Below are 19000 nucleotides of genomic sequence, written 5' to 3'. Positions count from 1 at the left end.
CCTGATTAAGGTGTTAAGATCGCAGGTAACAGTTTCATCCTAACTGTTTAACCTTGATAATAAAATGGGCTCAGTAGAGTACTTTAGAACCAGAGAGCCCATCAGTAATTGTGTTCATATTCTTTACATTTAACTTAATTATGGAGAAGCACAATGAGCAACCCAGAATACTTATAAGGACAAACTTCAGTGAAGTATGTACAGTGGGATCTGATCCAAGTAAATCAGAGTTAAAGACTGGAAAGAACTAATGTATTGAATCAATGAGCACATAGTATAGAGGAATGGTTCAGCTATAGCTCAGTTACATTCTAACAAGGGGAATAGAGACAGCTACCATAGTCAGAAATTCTTTGATTTTTAAAGGAGTTAATAGAATGAAGTAGAAATTGTCAATAGGTATAGCTTTGTAGTGTAATGGGAAATCAAGCTGAGATATAAAATATAAAGAATTATGAAAGTAATTTGCTTAAAGGAATACAGAGCACAGAATGGTGATTAACAACACAGAGGACCTAAAGGTTTCTGGGGCTAGTTGTTGAGCAAGATGAAAATCCCTTGTGGAAACAGAAGGCATAGCCAAATTAATTTCATGAAAACTGCCAAACATATGACAAATAAGAAGATCTTTGGATCTCTAGATGAAATATAAATATATAAGGGCCTATAGTAGAAAGGATGCTAGTACTCAAAGTCGGTAAGTCTTTTTGATTAGATGAGTTTTATCCTAAATTGCTGAGGGATGTAATAGTGTGTAAATTGCAGATGTGTTGGTCACAATCAACTAATCCTCTTTTTTGTTAGGTAATATAAGAGAACTGGAGGTATTGCACCCTCAGACAAAAATGGAGAAGCATGGATTTACCAATTCCAGATCCCTCAGTTTAATATGATGGTAGGGAGCTTTTAGAAACAATTCTTTTCAACCACTTTGGTTAACCTCAGAAGTGGAGCCAGCATGAATTTGTTAAAGGTAAATAGGGTTAGGTTAACTTAATTGTGTTTTTATTTGGCACCATAACTGAGTGGGTATATAAAGTCTGGACAGTTGTTGAATTTCAAAAGCTATTTGACAAAATATCAGAGATAAAGGTTGTTTATAAAATGGAAGCTCATGAAATAAAACAGTAGCAGCAAGAATATAAACCTGGCTCAGGGATAGATAATAGTGACTCTAAGTAAAAGAGAGTCTGTGGTAAATGGTTGAATAGGTGCATTGCTTCGGTGAGGTTCACTGTTGGCACCACCATTAGTTTTTGATTCATGTCGAGGACTTGGGGGAGAACTGGAGACAGTTTCATCCGTATCCAATCATACACAACATTAAGGTATAATGAATAGCAAGAATGATATTTATGGCTTCAAGCGGTCAAAATTCTAAATTAAATTACTACAGATGCTGAAATAAGACCATAAGACCAAATGAATGCTGAAAAAAACACAGAAAAAATGTTGGACATACTGAGCAAGTCAAGCAGTATCTGTTGAAAAGTTATGAACCTGAAACACCAGCTCTGCTGTTCTCTCCACAAATGCTACTCCACCTGGTGAGAAATGTCAACATTTTCTATTTTTAGTTCAAGAAGACACAGAGAGGCCACACAAAAGAAAGACACATGAAGTTGAATCCAAAACTTTGTAGATGATACTTATTATTCAGAAGAATGAGGAAAGATGACTTGTGTTTAAGTGGTGAAATGTTAAAGGGGTGTGGGGGGTGGGGTGGATTTGTGCATGCATCTTTGAAGATGGTATGACAGGTTAACAAACTGTTTAATAAAATAGATAGGACCCTGGGCTATATAAATATTGGTTCAGAGCAAAGAAGCTAGATACTTATGCTAAATTTATGTAAAAATCTGGTTCAGTGCTAGCTCATGTGAACTGTTGTTTCAACACAGGAAACATAATGTGCTAGCTTGCTGCACTTTTTCTCTCTAAAGGGAAACTAAGCTGATTTAGGGAGACTGAAAGGGTGTCTTCAGAACTGACTGTGGACCATTTACATATATAACTTCCAAAGTCCATACACTTTGCTAAGGGTAGCATTGGGGCACAAGAGCCTGATGTCCCACAACGCTAAGTTCAATACCAGCTACTTCTCTTCGGTCACTTGGTTCTTGAACTAACTGGCAAAATTCTAAACATGACAGTTTAACAACACAATAGCCACTTTGACCACCTTGCACTAAGATGTATTTTTTGTACTAATTGTGCTTTCTTGAAAATTTCTACGAACAGTAATTTGTGACTAATTTTGTTTTTCTTTTGAATGCTGGTCATATGATGTTATATACTTCTGTTGTTGTTGCTTATAAGTATTTCATTGCATCTGTGCATACATCTACAGTACATATGTATATGGCAATACCCTCAACTTTAATTTTGACTTTGAAATATTCTCAGATTATTTAAGATGAGTAAGCTTGAGTGAGGTTTCCAAGGGGATCTGTACAAATCTCATAATAGCACTTGTTTCTGGATGAAAACCATTTTAACACAATTTCATAGTCGAGCTTGGCCAATTTAATAATGATTAGTGGAGTACCTGTTGGGCATTTGTGCAAAATACAAAGCAAAGTGAAGTGTTGATTAACAACTGAAATGGAATGAAACTGGAGCATATTCTCATTAGAAATAGAGGGCTATGAAAAATAAATACATTGCAAAAGCAAAAATATATTAACATTTCAGGTTAAAGACTTATTGTCGTAATTGGGAAAGAGGGATAAGTAGCTGCAGAACAGGTGGCAGGACAAAGAGATGATCTGCGTTGGGATATGGCTAGGGTTGCATTGAGAATGAGTTGCAGATGTTATTCAGTCAAGTGAGGGCAATGGGGAAAAAAATGAATAGAGTAATGTGTTGCCAATAGCATGCTCTAGGATGTGTCCAAAAAACAATCAGAATTAATGCAGGGAGAGAGATACTGAATGTATTCTATCAATGAATCAATCAAATCAATCTCTAACTTCATTTAACTCACTTTCTTTGTCTGTTTCAGAACTGGCCATTGCTGCTGTAGTCATCCAGTTGAGATATTGGAAATGTCCCACACCTGTGCTATTAACAAAATATGATGCCTTCTTTACCTGTGTTATCACCTGATAATTGCCCCCATTAATCCATTGGTCCCAACAAACCCTACAACCTCTACAGCAACCCAGACCTCTCTCTGCCTCAGATATTCCCTCAGTCCTGACGATCCCTTCTTCCATCCATGTGTAACTCCCTCTTCTATGCTTCTTTTCCAGAGCTGGTGATAGGTCTTCAGTCTGAAATATTAACTGTTTCTCTTTTCATTAATGCCTCCTGACCTGCCCAGCTTCCAGCATTTTTCTGCATTTATTTCAGATTTCCAGCATCTGCACTTATTTTTATTTTATCATCCTGAAATATTAGATTGAATAGACCTCTACTTGACCTTTAAATGAAACACATGAACTGAAAGTAGCAACATAGGAAATAAATGAAAGAGAAAGACATTAACCTGAAATGGCCTTCACAATCCAGGTCAAAACCCCATTAATTTCAGGTAACACCAAGGGCCAGAAGCAATGATGATTCTGGCCCTTCAGTAGGCAAGGCTGAACTTTATTTCTGGGCATTGTGCTGCAACACACAGAGGCAGCAGACAGGGATGTACTGATCCACATAATGTTGTTGGTTGGCAAGTCTCCACAGAAGCTGAAGAAGATTGTGGTCCTGGCCATTTCCCTTATTTCTTCTTGGGCAGCTGCAGCATTGCCTGCTGTGCACTTTCAACATTCTCTGACTTAATCCTGAATGGACCAATAATGTGGCCTGAGAAAGAGTGCTCACCAAAACTTAAGGAGAATTTCACATTTTTAATCAGGTAGTGCCAATAGATATTTAATATACACCAAATCACTTCATTTTGTATCTCAACTGATCAAAGAGATTTTCCCAATGTTCAATGATAAGATATGGAGGTTAACGTAATTAATTGATCTAGAAACAACAACCTACTGAATAGGCTGGAAAGTGAAAAGTACTTAGTGTTTTCAATCGCCTTCCTTCGTTGACCGGTTTAAAATTAAATGAAATGTTTTGGTGTTTCCAAAATGCTATGTAATTAAAGCATTCAATAGATGAATATGTAGGATGAATCTTGAGCAAGGTGTTATCAATGGTATAGCATTGTCTCAAGAATTTTCCACTGTCACGTTGGACAACCTTATTCAGTACGGATGAATTGGGGCAAAGGGCCCATTTCCATGCTGTAGTACTCTTATAACTCTATACAACTATAACAATTATTATAATTGTTCAATACATCACTTAATTCATCATCAGTCCAAAATAATACTTTAAAAATGTGAAGCCTGTGCATCACTAAAGTGATATGCATGTAATAATAATAATAATAATAATGATTGATCCCGGTGGGAAATTCTTTCATGACAGCAACACCTTTAAAAACACACTTCACAGTGTGCAGACTTAACTAATAATAAAGTACAGAATAATAAGATACACAGTAATAATTGCAATAATGTGCAATAATAATGTACAAAATAATAAAGCACAGACTATTTGTACTATGATGTGTGTATCCTGTTGCACAAAGATGAACTGTTGTATATGCTTATTGCACTTGATAGGAAAGATTTTCTGTAACAATCCTTGTGACAGCGGAGCTGAATGAGTCTGTTCAAAAGGGTGCCCTGCTGCTTGTTCAGTAGGTCCATGGAGAGGATGTGCCAGATTGTCCATAATTGATATCAGTTTGTTTATTGACCTTCTCTTCACCACTAACTCAAAAGAGTCTGGATTGCAGCCAAGGACGAATCCAGTCTTTTTGATGAGCTTATTTATTCTTTTTGCTTCACCAGCACCAATGCTGCTCCCCCAACATAAAGTCGCAAAGAAGACTGCACTCACTACGACAGACTGGTAAAAGATCTCCAACATCTTGATGCACACATTGAAGGATCACAGCTTCCTTAGCAAATAGAATCTGCTCATCTCCTTCTTGTAAACAGCCTTGGTGCTGGTTTTCCAGTCAAGTCTGTTGTTGAGGTGGACAGGTGAATGGCCAAGTGTTTGTCTCCTCCACCACCGGAACTTCTCCCAGAATGATAAACACAAACAGTAAAGGCCTTCAAGATGGACTTAATTTTTAAGAAGACAAATAATTCTCCATTTCAAAAGCTATGGAGACTCAGTCATTGAGTATATTGAAGATTGAGACTAACATAAAAGAAATCAGAGGATACAAAGATCAGGCAGGAAAGTAGACTTGAGGCACATGATTAGTCATGATCATACTGATTTTCAGATTAGGCTCAAGGGGCCCTCTCACCACCACTGCTACTATTTCATATATTTTTATATTTTAAGTAATTGAAATGGCTGCATTTTCCACATCTCAGGCCCAGAGTTTCCAAAATGTTCTCCTAACAATTCATTTCTGCTCATGAATTCTCTGCAACTTGCTGAGTTCCTCTACCAGATTGTTAATCTCCATGGAAATTATTGCAAAAAAAAACTAACACAAATTGTCTAAATTAGTACAAAGCTGAAGAATCAGAAAGTAATCAGTGAATTTACACGGTCAGTGAACATAAGAACAAAAGAAATAGGAGCAGGAGTAGGCCATCCAGCCCATCAAGCCTGCCCCGCCATTCAATAAGACCATGGCTGATCTGTCCATAAACTCAGCTCCATTTACCTGCCTTTTCCCCATAACCCTTAATTCCCTTACTATGTAAAAACCTATCTAACTGTATCTTAAATATATTTAGTGAGGAACCCTCAACTGCTTCCCTGGGCAGATTCCACAGATTCACCACTCTCAGGGAAAAACAGTTTTTCCTCATCTCCATCCTAAATCTTCTCCCCTGAATCTTGAGGCAATGTCCCCTAGTTCTAGTCTCACCTATCAATGAAAACAACTTTCCTACTTCGATCTTATCTATCCATAGAACCATAGAACATTACAGCACAGAAACAAGCCTCTTGGCCCTTCTTGGCTGTGCCGAACCATTTTTCTGCCTAGTCCCACTGACCTGCATCTGGACCATATCGCTCCATACACCTCTCATCCATGTACCTATCCAAGTTTTTCTTAAATGTTAAAAGTGAGCCCGCATTTACCACTTCATCTGGCAGCTCATTCCACACTCCCACCACTCTTTGTGTGAAGAAGCCCCCCCCAATGTTCTCTTTAAACTTTTCCCCCTTCACCCTTAACTCATGTCCTCTGGGTGTTTTTTCTCCCCTAGCCTCAGTGGAAAAAGCCTGCTTGCATTCACTCTATCTATACCCATCATAATTTTATATACCTCTATCAAATCTCCCCTCATTCTCTACACTCCAGGGAATAAAGTCCTAACCTATTCAACCTTTCTCTGTAACTCAGTTTTTCAAGTCCTGGCAACATCCTTGTAAACTTTCTCTGCACTCTTTCAACCTTATTACTATCCTTCCTGTAATTCCGTGACCAAAATTGCAAACAATACTCCAAATTTGGCCTCACCAATGCCTTATACAACCTCACCATAACATTCCAACTCTTAGACTCAATACTTTGATTTATAAAGGCCAATGTACCAAAGCTCTCTTTACTACCCTATTTACCTGTGACATCACTTTTAGGGAATTTTGTATCTGTATTCCCAGATTCCTCTGTTCTACTGCACTCCTCAGAGCCCTACCATTTACCTTATATGTTCTACCTTGGTTTTTCCTTCCAAAGTGCAATACCTCACATTTGTCTGTATTAAACTCCATCTGCCATTTTTTAGCCCATTTTTCCAGCTGGTCCAAATCCCTCTGCAAGCTTCGAAAACCTTCCTCACTGTCCACTACACCTCCAATCTTTGTATCATCAGCAAGTTTGCTGATCCAATTTACCACATTATCATCCAGATCATTGATATAGATGACAAATAACAATGGACCCAGCACTGATCCCTGTGGCACACCACTAGTCACAGGCCTCCACTCAGAGAAGCAATCCTCCACTATCACTCTCTGACTTCTCCCATTGAGCCAATGTCTAATCCAATTTACTACCTTATCATGTATACCTAGCAACTGAATCTTCCTAAGTAACCTCCTATTCGGGACCTTGTCAAAGACCTTACTAAAGTCCATGTAGACAACATCCACTGCCTTCCCTTCATCCACTTTCCTTGTAACCTCCTCGAAAAACTCTAATAGATTTATTAAACATGACCTACCACGCACAAAGCTGTGTTGACTCTCCCTAATAAGTCCCTGTCTATCTAAATACTTGTAGATCCTATCTCTTAGTACTCCTTCCAATAATTTACCTACTACTGATGTCAAACTTACTGGCCTATAATTTCCCGGATTACTTTTAGAGCCTTTCAAAATTTTGTAAGTTTCTATCAAATCCCCTCATTCTTCTGAACTCCAGAGAGTATAGTCCCAGGCATCTCAATCGCTCCGCATAAGTTAACCCCTTCATCCCTGGAATCAACCTGGTGAACCTCCTCTGCACTGCCTCCAAAACCAGTATATCCTTCCTCAAGTATGGAGACCAGAACTGCACACAGTACTCCATGTGTGGCCTCACCGGTAACCTGTATGGTTGCAACATAACCTTCCTGCTCTTGAATTCAATCCCTCTAGCAATGAAGGCCAACATTCCATTTGCCTTCTTAATAACCTATTGTACCTACAAGCCAACTTTTTGCGATTTGTGAACAAGCACTCCCAAGTCCCTCTGCACAACAGCAAGCTGCAGTCTTTCACCATTTAAGTAATACTCTGCTCTTCTAGTATTCCTTCCAAAGTGGATGATCTCGCATTTACCAATGTTGTATTCCATCTGCCAGACCTTGGCCCACTCACTTAACCTATCTATATCCCTCTGCAGACTCTCCACATCCTCTGTACAATTTGCTTTTCTACTCAGTTTAGTGTCATCAGCAAATTTTGCTACGCTACACTCAGTCCCCTCTTCCAAATCATCAATGTAAATGGTAAACAGCTGCAGGCCCAGCACCAACCCCTCTGGCACCCCACTCACCACTGACTGCCAACCAGAGAAACACCCTTTTATACCAACTCTCTGCCTTCTATTGGTTAACCGATCCATTATCCATGCTAATACACTTCCTCTGACTCCATGCATCCATATCTTATTTATAACTCTCTTGTGTGGCACCTTACTGAACGCCTTCTGGAAATCCAAGTATACGACATCCACCTGTTCCCCTCTATCCACTGCACTCATTATGTCCTCAAAGAACTCCAGTACGTTTGTCAAACAGGAACTGCCCTTTCTGAGTCCAAGCTGCTTCTGTGTAATGGAACCACCCCTTTCTAAATGTTTCACTAATTCTTCCTTAATGACAGCTTCAAGCATTTATTTTCAGATCATTATTTGACTTCTTTTGAAGTGTAATCAAAAGGCACAGAGAGAACAAAGTAGTCTTTTTCCTGTCCTAGCTAAATTTAAATTTACATTTTAAAAAGTTCAAAATTCAAAGTAAATTTATATATAAATTATATATGTTGTATGACACAATAAACAACCCTGAGATTAATTTACTTGCAGACATTCACAGGAGAACAGAAACAAATTGACAGAACAAATGAAAAACTGCACAAAAAATTGACAACCAATCAACATGCAAATACAAACTGTGCAAATACACAAAAAATAATAAAATAATAATAATTCAGGTATTCAAACTTGGCATTTGGATTACAACCACAGTTTAACCTAAGTAAATGCAGAAAGCTGGAAGAGTATGTTCAATTTTCAGTCTCCTATTTAACAATGGTGTTAAGTATTCTTCAATGAAATTGGCTCTCTGATACAGAGTGCAACTGGGAGTAGAATGTGCAGACAGTAATAAAGTGCCTTATATAGTGCACAAAGCAACTGGCTGATCCAGGTTATGCTGAGAGGAATATGCCACACTGAATTTTAGAAACTAAAGAGCATAAGTAAGATCCAGTCCCAGATGGACAGTTTTTAATATTGAGAGAATGCAGGCAGCAGCTTCTCTTCTAACATTAAAATGATTTCATTCTGTTTTAAAAATCCCAGGAGACCCAAAGGATTATCTAAGCACTGTTAAAATAAGGCTTTTACTGCACCATTTTCAAAGCAAAGCAATATGATATAATTTATTAGAGGTTTTCTCACTTCAATTGCACAGGAGTGAGGGCGCTACTCTGATTCCCAAATAACCACTTTTGTTTTGATAACATTCAAAAATGGCTCATTAAGCCAAAACCTATGATGTAATGATATGGTTGGAAAATAAATGGGAAATAAACTTTTTGAACATATTTTTAAACAAATTCTAATGATGTCATTGATTTTAAATGTTAATTTATTTCTTTTCTCCCTGTCTGATCTGCTATATTACTAGCATTTTCTGTTTTAATTTTAAATAATTGTTTGTCTTTTTTATAATTAAATGCAGTTATGAAAATGTTATAAAATATGGTGTTATTAAGCACCTCTACTGCCACCCCAGCAATGCATTTGATGCACCCACCACTCTCTCTATAAACCTCTGACATTCCCCCATATGTTCCTCCAAACACCATTGTATTAGCCATTTCTGTCCCAGGAAAAAGTTTCTGGCTGTCCATTCTATCTATGCTTCTTATCATCTTCTATACATCTATCAAGTTGCCTTTCTAAACACTTGTACAGATATTATGCAGGAGAAGCTAAACTGTTAAACCTAGAATTAGTTGACTCAAAGTTAAAGAGTTATTAGAGAAAAAACATAGTTATAGGTTTTGGTAGCTGGTTAGTAAATAGGACACTAACTGAAGTGTTCTGAAAATTGCAGTCATATCGAAGTTAAGAGTATAATATGAGTTAGGATGGAATGATGAGATCAAACATATTTACTAATTGAACAAGTACTCAGATTGATGAAATCAGCAACTGAGCATATAGGGTCCAGCAAGAACTGACTAGCGAATTGACAAGTTGTTAAAGGATGTAATTCTTTAGGAGGTATATTTTTGGAGTTAGCTGTAATGACAAAGCATAAAATGAAGATGCAGAATATTGGCGTTATACTATTTCAAATGAAGATTGGAATTATAGTAATTATTTATTTCAAAACAGACAAAAGACAACCTTAATATAAAAATTATTGAATAAACAAAGAGACACAATTGTTATGTGCATGCAATATGCACTTTTGTGTGGAAGAGTGCTTCTCCAATTAAAAGTAGTGCGAAGAGGCAACCTATCCAATTCAGCACCCAAATTAATCCAAATGTAGCATTGTTCGATGGCATTAAATCAGACATTAATTACATTCTGTAGTAGTTTATGTGCTTATCCTGATGTGTGGTTGCTCATTCCACAATCTGTTGTACTGCTAGGTCAATTCAAATGATAATACTGTAACTAGAGTGAGTCACAGATGTCCCTGACAAATAATGAATAGTTAACGAGAAATCATAAGCTTTTAAGGTAAGGCACTGTGTTTCACGGTTAAGTAACTAATATTAAACAGATTTATGTTTTATTCTATTGCCCTTGCTGGACTACTCTGGCATTGTTAGTAAATTTTGATGTGTGCAGTTAATCCCACAATTGTCTCTGATACACTTTAAGATTAACTGGTAATTAAAGACACATTTTCTTCAAGTAAAGGTTCTGCAATCAATTAAGTAACAGAGGTACAGGGAGGGATTAGTAATGGCTTCATTATTATTCAAAAAGAAACAAAAGTACTGGAGCCAATTCATCTGGAGGTATTAACGTTTAAAGAAAGTCAAAACATTTTAGGGCCACTTTTATTAAATAGATGTTTCCATTTTATTTTGTCAGGTTCCAGTCATTATTTGTTGTGATGCTGCTGAGAGTAAAATAAGATTAGAAAAAAAGGAGACAGAAAGAGGCCTTGGGTTTTTATTTATAGATATTGTTGTCTTGAAGTGGCCATCAAATTTGTCAGTTCAGTGTTTGATTGTGTGTAGTTATTTAGAGTAATTTTCCTGTTCTAAATTTTATAGCCTTTTCCTTATCTTATTAGCAACATCTGAGTCTGTGCCTCTATGGAGCATTCATTTTGTGGTTTGAGAGTAAAAGATCTGGAAAGGTGTGAACCCCTACTGAACTGCTGAAAAATGTCATCAAAGCCTTTGTTTTGTGGTGGAACAGGTGGACTGCCTTGTGCTGTTCCATACAAGTATGGGAGTGTCATTGGCAGCTTTTGCCATGATGGAAACTGTTGAGAGACTCTGGGGGATAGGCCCGAGTGAGTGATTACAATGAGGGTTAGGCTGAGCATGAGGTAAGTGATAAGAAATAAACACAAAGCTTCCACTGGGAGTCTTGGGAGATCATAGAGTCTCAAAATTGGGGAACTGATAGCTTTGCCTGGAGGAATCCTGGGTTCATGGATTCAGGATATTGGGACCTTAGCAATCATGATCACACCCAGTGTGGAAATACCACTGCTATGAGGGAAGAATGGAAATTTGATAAATAAATTGGTGACTAATGCAATAGTCAGTTCAGCACTACATGCAGTACATATACCAGATCGTTCTGGAAGTGCTAGGACTTTGTGGTAAAAATTCTACCACAATTCTCCAAAAGGAGCATTGCACAAACTGAATATCATTCCAGGCATTCCTAATGCACAGTAGAAACTGTATCTGTGACACAAGGATAACTCATGTCTAGAGTAGCCTCGCAGAATATCTGGAGGGATGGAATGTGATCTGGAAATGGTCATTACTGATTTTACTCTAGAAATGAATTAAAATTCAAATACACAATGCTGAAAAGAATGTTACACAATTAAATTCATAAGCAGCACTTGGGTAGAAGTGGCCCAGGGGGTTTTATCAGAATTGGTTCTAAACCTAATGAAATCTCATGCCTGCAGGTCAAAATCAAGGCAGCATTCAACTTATTGCAATCAACCAACTTCTCTTCATTTCATTAATCAACAGTTCTTCGTGTTGAACTTTAATTGTTGGAAGCTCTGAGGGAAGTAACAACTTAGGATATACTGTGGCTGGGTCCTCACTATCCACCACTGAGAGTTATTACTGTAGTTGAAGTCTGTATGTTACCAATCTTCCAATAGATGACCTGGAAGCTCAACAAAGGGAGGAAGCTTTTTGACCAAATCCTATAACATGCATGCCTCTACACAATGACCACCACTCATTTTTGTCAAAATAAAGTCTTGTCTTCACATTTAGGATATCTCAGATTCAAATCAAATTCATTTATTTATCATGCGTACATTGAAAAATATAGTTTGCGTTAACAACCAACACAACCCAAGGATGTGCTAGGGGCAGTCTGCAAGTGTTGCCAACATGGCATGCCCACTGTGTTCTGGTCAACACACACAACAGTAGAACAACAGCAACAAAACACAATACCAAAACTAGCCCCATATCTTCCTCAAACCACGCATGCACATAGACAATCTCAGGACAGGCCATCTCTGACCTCCAGCCTCTAGTAGACGTGGACTTTGACTTCCCTACTGGGTCCACAGACTCACAGACCCAGGAAGAACCTCCAGTACGTAGTGGGATTATTATGCTTTTATTTCTTTTTATTTTATTTTAGAGATATAGGGTGGAATAGGCTCTTCTGGCCTAATGAGGTACACCGCATATCAACCCACTTATTTAACCCTAGCCTAATCATAAGGACAATTTACAATGACCAATTAACCTACCAACCGGTGCACCTTTAGAATATGGGAGGAACCTGGAGAACTGATGAAAACCCACACGGTACAAGCTCCTTACAGCCAACAACGGAATTGAACTCTGGACTCTGATATCCCAAGCTGTAATAACATCACATTAACCCCTTTGCTACCATGGCACCAATCTGTGGACATACCTTGAAGTTCAGCAAGAAATGTGCTGAAGTATATGGCCCCAAGTTATAGAGTCATAGAGCACTACAGCACAGAAAGAGGCCATTTAGCTCATCTAGTCCATGGTAAAATATTATTCTGTCTAGTGCCTGGCACCTGAATCACAATCCACCATACCTCTCCCATCATATATGTATCCAAATTTATCTTTAATGATTCAATCAAACGCTCATCCACCACTAACAGCTCATTACAATATCCCCTCCCTCATAATTTTGTATACCTCCAACAAATCTCCCCTCATTATCCTGCACTCCAGGAAATAAACTCCTAACCTATTCAACCTTTCTCTACTCAGGTCTTCAAGTCCCAGCAAAATCCTAGTAAATTTTCTCTGTACCCTTTCAATCCCACTGATATGTTTTCTATAGGTAAACGACCAGAACTGCACACATTACTCCAAATTTGGCCTAGCCAACATTTTATACAACTTCAGCATAATGTCCCACTTTCCATGAATTATATATCTGTATTCCAGATCCCTTTGTTCTACCACACTCCTGAGTGCTGCACCGTTCATTATGTTTGTTCTACCCTGGTTTGTTTTCTCAAATTACAACAGCTCACACTTCTTTGTATTAAACTCCACCTGCCATTTTTCAGCCCATTTTTCCAGCTGATCCAAATCCAATTGCAAGCTTTGGCAGGCTTCCTCATTGTCCACTATGCCTCCAGTCTTGATGTCATCTGCAAATGTGCTGATCCCATTTACCACGATCATCTAGATCATTGATATAGATTACAAACAACACCAGACCCAGCTCCGATCTCTGCAACAGACCATTAGTCATAGGCTTCCGGTTAAGGAGGCACCATCTACTACCACACTCTGGCTTCTCACACCAGGGTAATGTTGAAACTAATTTGCTACTTCATTTTGAACACCAAGCGATTGAACTTTCTTAGCTAGCCTCCCTGATGGATTTGGCAAAGATCTTGCTAAAGTCCACTGCCTTTCCTTCATCAACTTCCCTGGTAACATCCTCGAAAAACTTTGCAAGTTTGGTTAGACTTGACCTATCACATACAAACACATGTTGACTCTTCTTAATTGGGCTCTGTCTACCCAAGTAGACAAGTTTTATATGCCTCAATATTTAATCTCTATCAAGTCTGGAAAGTAATCCTGATCTAATGCAGAGCACACAAGGTGCAGGAAGGACATTCCCCGAAGTTAAACAATATCCTAGTGAAATGCTTGTATAAAAATTATTATACAGGTGAGTACTGAAGGACTGTTAGTCCTATGAATTAAGAATTTCTCTGGAGAATTAGGAAGCTACAAATGGAGAAAACACAATGGAGTGTATCAGATTATGGGGCAGAGGCGAAGGGCAGGGAGGGGGAACAAGATGAAGGGACTGGAAAGTGTTACCAGTGCTCAAGTTATGATTCACCGGCACTTGCTGCAAAGACCCCACCATTATTGTTGCTATTATGCAGATAATCTTTCAACTATGTGTAATTAGTAAACAATCTTCGTGTGATCTGATCTTATGTGGGGGTTAATGCCTGCTATCAACAAAAATTTAATGTAGCCAATATGAACTGTATGCATAAAATTAATACAAGTTGGCATTAACCTTATTGCTTATTCAGACTGCATTACTCATTTCCAGTAAGTGAACACACCAACAGCTTCAAGTTCTAGAAGAGAGTCCCGGTCAGGTCTGACCAATATTTGCCACTTCCCTGCAAAACCAAAAGGACAGGTATTGTTCAAGTCAATGCTGATTCTTCTCTGTTGTTATCATTGACTGTGTTGTGAAACCACTGACTCATATCTGTAATCAGTCTTTGATTGCTGGAAAATTTCCCAATAAAATGAAAGTAGCCAAGGTCATTCCAATACACAAAGCTGGAGATAAACATGTGTTTTCAAATTATAGACCAGGTTCTTTGCTCTCACAGTTTTCCAAACTATTGGAAAAATATTTGTAAGAAGGTCAAATTATTTTATAACAAAACATAATATACTCTGTGAACAGCAATATGGTTTCAGAAAAAAACAGAACCACTACAACAGCATTAATAGATTTTGTAGAAGAAATATCAAACTCTATAGAAAGAGATTAATACACAGTGGAAATATTCCTTGATCTAAAAGAAGCATTTGACGCCATTGACCATAAACTATTATTAACAAAATTAGAAAGATATGGTATTAGAGGGGTGGCACATGACTGGTTAAGTAGTTATTTGGAAGACAGGTATCAGTATGTACATATAAACAATTCAAATTCAAAACTTTTGGGGGTAACTTGTGGGGTTCCACAAGGTTCAGTGCTTGGTTCATTGCTGTTCATTTTGTATATAAACAATATATGTATGGTCTCTCAGTCATTAAAATATATATTATTTGCTGATGTTACAACTATATTTTGTAGTGGGCAACATCTGAAACAACTTTTGGATACATTGGAGAAAGAACTAAAAATTATAAAGAAATGGTTTGATACTAACAAATTATCACAGAATCTCAGTAAAACTAAATTCATAATATTTGGAAACTGTACCAAACTTATATAGTAAACTTAGAATAAATGATGTTGAAATTGATAAGGTATCTGAAGCAAAAATTTTAGGAGTGGTAATAGATAGTAAATTAAACTGGAGACCGCAAATAAATTATGTCAAAGCAAAAATGTCAAAATCTATTGCAACACTGTACAAAGCACAAGATTTTTAAAATCAGGAATCTTTGTATACATTTTACTGTTCACTTATAGTCCCATACATGACTTACTGTGCAGAAGTATGGGGAAATACATACAAAACAAATACAAATTCAATTTTTCTACTCCAAAATGAAAGTTATATGAATTGTAAATAAGACAAATTATTATGAGCCAACCAATCCACTATTTATTCAACTAAATACTTTAAAATTCAGAGATATTGTAGACTTTAAAATAATACAAATTATGTATTATCATCTGCAGCTTAATGTGAAAAAGACTAAGGAGCTGGTGGTGGACCTGAGGAGGGCTAAGGCACTGGTGACCCCTGTTTCCGTCCAAGGGGTCAGTGTGGATATGGTGGAGGATTACAAGGAGGATTACAAATGGTGGCCAGTGCTATCATGCTTGCTGTTGTGTGCTGGGGCAGCAGGCTGAGGGTAACAGACACCAACAGAATCAACAAACTCATTCATAAGGCCAGTGATGTTGTGGGGGTGGAACTGGATTCTCTGACAGTGGTGTCTGAAAAGAGGATGCTGTCCAAGTTGCATGCCATCTTGGACAATGACTCCCATCCACTCCATAATGTACTGGTTAGGCACAGGAGTACATTCAGCCAGAGACTCATTCCACCGAGATGTAACACTGAACGTCATAGGAAGTCATTCCTACCTGTGGCCATCAAACTTTACAACTCCTCCCTCGGGGTCTCAGACACCCTGAACCAATAGGCTGGTCCTGGACTTATTTTTCCACTTGGCATGATTAACTTATTATTATTTAATTATTTATGGTTTTATATTGCTATATTTCTACACTATTCTTGGTGCGGCTGTAACGAAACACAGTTTCCCTCGGGATCAATAAAGTATGTCTGTCTGTCTGTATAAAGTGAAAAATGGACAGTTACTACGAAGTATTCAAAGGTTGTTTAAAATGAGGGAAAGTCAACATGATTTGAGAGGAACATGTATATTTCAAAATCAAAGGATAAGAACAAATGTAAAAAATCATTGTATTTCAGTCAGAGAAGTGAATCTGTGGAACAGTTGTAGTGAGAATTTAAAAACATGCACTACATTTAACAAGTTTAAAAAGTTATTTAATGAACAAATATAAAATACGTGATTTAAAATGTATGGGAGCAATGTAAATAAATGATATTTGGAATTGGATTTTGTGATAAAAGATTATGAATTCTTTTGTTTTTGATGTGATGATTGGCGCCAAATATGTTGTTGTATAAGTAAAAGGGGTAGGCGTAATAAGCTGTAGCTTCAGCCTACACCCTTCCGGTCTGTTTTAAAGAATATGCATGTTTTTTGTTGAAAGTTTGTCCTATGAAATCATCGTTGTAAATGATGCTTTTTGTTATGTTTGTACTGACCGAAATAAATTAATTTCATTCATTCATTCATTCATTCATTTCAAGTTGTTATCATTAATAATGGCAAAAAAATTACCATTCAAATTTGTTTAAGATTTCACCCTGCAATAAGTTGAAACGTGAAAATGTGGTTTCTCCTTGGATAGGTAAGATAAAATTAATTATGTCTTCATGACTTTTGTTTCACTGATGCTGTAAATTATGTTGTTTGGTTCAGTTGTGTGTAAAAAACAGCTCCTAGCCTGTTGGTTGCTAAGCAGCAATATTTTCAGAATTTTAAATTTAGTTTTCTTCTGTCTTAGCATTATTCCTAGTACTTTTGTAGCTGCCTCCATTCTGGAGTAGAATATTATATCTTAAATGCATATTCGTACACTTACATTTAAACTAGATGTAAATGCAATGGTTGATATGCAGTGGTGAAGATTCATCCATCAGATTAGCTGGACATTTAGTCAAGCCATACCAGTATAGCACAATACAGCAAAGTGAAGGCTGAAGTGTCCAAATATGATTTAACATTCAGTGATCTGGTGCACAGATATCAATGGCAATGGATTGTGAGGACTGCTGAGAGAATGATAGGGGTCTCTCTCCCCACCCCCAATCAGGACATATACCAGAAGCCTTGCATTCGCAGAGTCCTCAACATTGTCAAGGACCCCTCTCATCCGCCCCACCATCACTTTGAACTGCCTACTGACACGCAGGAGGTACTGCAGTAAAAGAACAAGGACTGTTAGGCTGTCTTCCTGCAGGGTGTGAGACTGCTACCACCAGTACACATTATTTATGACAGTGGCATTAGCAGTAAAACTGCTGTATCTTTAACTATATGTCGCATATGCACTTTATGTCAACTTGTACATAGACAGAATATTTTTATTATTACCTGTCAATATTATTTTATGTGCTGTATGTGATACATGACTGTGTTTTGCACCTTGGTCCTAGAGGGACATTGTTTCATTTAGCTGTATACATGTGTATGGTTGAATGACAATAAACTTGAATTTGAACATCCAGAGTCTACATGACCAATTGCTTAAACACAGTAGCATTATCAGCATTTTGTGTATGAGGCTGGAGCAGAGCAGGAGTACTCAGAAATGAGTTGCTCACCTCCTGACCCCTTAATGCCTCCTCAACATCTATAAGAGTTGTCAAAATGTGAATGAAATTCTCACCTCAACAGCACTTAAGAAATTCAACAATATCTATGACACAGCTGTTCACTTAATGACCGATTATGTAATTTGACTCCTTATCCCACTCATTATCTAAGCTGTGGAGATGTGCTGTGGGTGCATTATCTACAACATTCAATGCACTTTGTCACCCTGTTTATTTTGGCATCATTTCTCTCCCTTGCAAAATTCACCAGTAAGCACAGGAGTGGCAAATGTGCCCGACCTGCATTAACCCCCTTTTTCCCCTGAGCCACTCATCATACTGACTTGGTTTATCAAGAGGCTTTCAATATCAAACAGTACTAACCACAACACACCTATGAGCCAAGCCAACAATGCAGGAGGTTTAGATGAGGCAGAATTTGTTAGGTGCTTCCAGAAGTGTTTCTTAAATCAACATGTCGAGAGTAAAACCAGAGGAGGGGCTGTACTGGATCTGGTGCTGGGAAATGAGTCTGGCTAGGTGACCAACCTGTCAGTGGGAGAGCAGTTAGGGATCAGAGACTATACTTTCTTAAGATACCTATAGGTAAAGATAAGTATGTCCATTGCAGGAGAATATTGAATTAGAGCAGGGCAAGTTATGAGAGTATTAAGCAGGAACTAGGGAGAGTTAATTGGGAAGAGCTGCCTTTGGGCAAGCCCACATCTGACATGTGGAGGACATTTAAAGGCTGACTGCACAGAGTACAGGACAGATATATTCCAGTCAGAAGGAAGGACAAGGATGGAAAGATAAGAGAACCTTGGATGTCGAGAGAGGTAATGAGTTTAGTCAAGAGGGAAAAGGAAAAGTATGTAAAGCTTAGGAAGCTGGAATCAAACAGAGTCCTTGAGGATTATAAG

General features: G+C 37.8%; 1 long non-coding RNA gene across 4 annotated transcripts in view; it reads left to right on the top strand.

Annotated features, from left to right (window-relative positions):
• The window catches only part of LOC140730361 (uncharacterized), a 53291-nt gene extending 35375 nt beyond the window's left edge, over positions 1-17916 (top strand). For all 4 annotated transcript variants that reach the window (XR_012099569.1, XR_012099567.1, XR_012099566.1 and 1 more), the window contains exons 4-5: positions 14516-14608; positions 15839-17916. This is a non-coding gene — a long non-coding RNA (uncharacterized lncRNA). The remainder of the gene's footprint in view (positions 1-14515; positions 14609-15838) is intronic.
• The last annotated feature ends 1084 nt before the right edge of the window (positions 17917-19000 follow it).

The sequence above is a fragment of the Hemitrygon akajei genome, chromosome 7, assembly GCF_048418815.1.
Source record: "Hemitrygon akajei chromosome 7, sHemAka1.3, whole genome shotgun sequence".
In the NCBI taxonomy this organism is placed as follows: Eukaryota; Metazoa; Chordata; class Chondrichthyes; order Myliobatiformes; family Dasyatidae; genus Hemitrygon; species Hemitrygon akajei.
The sequence above is the reverse complement of the archived record's forward strand: the minus strand, read 5'-3'. Positions and strand labels throughout refer to the sequence as shown.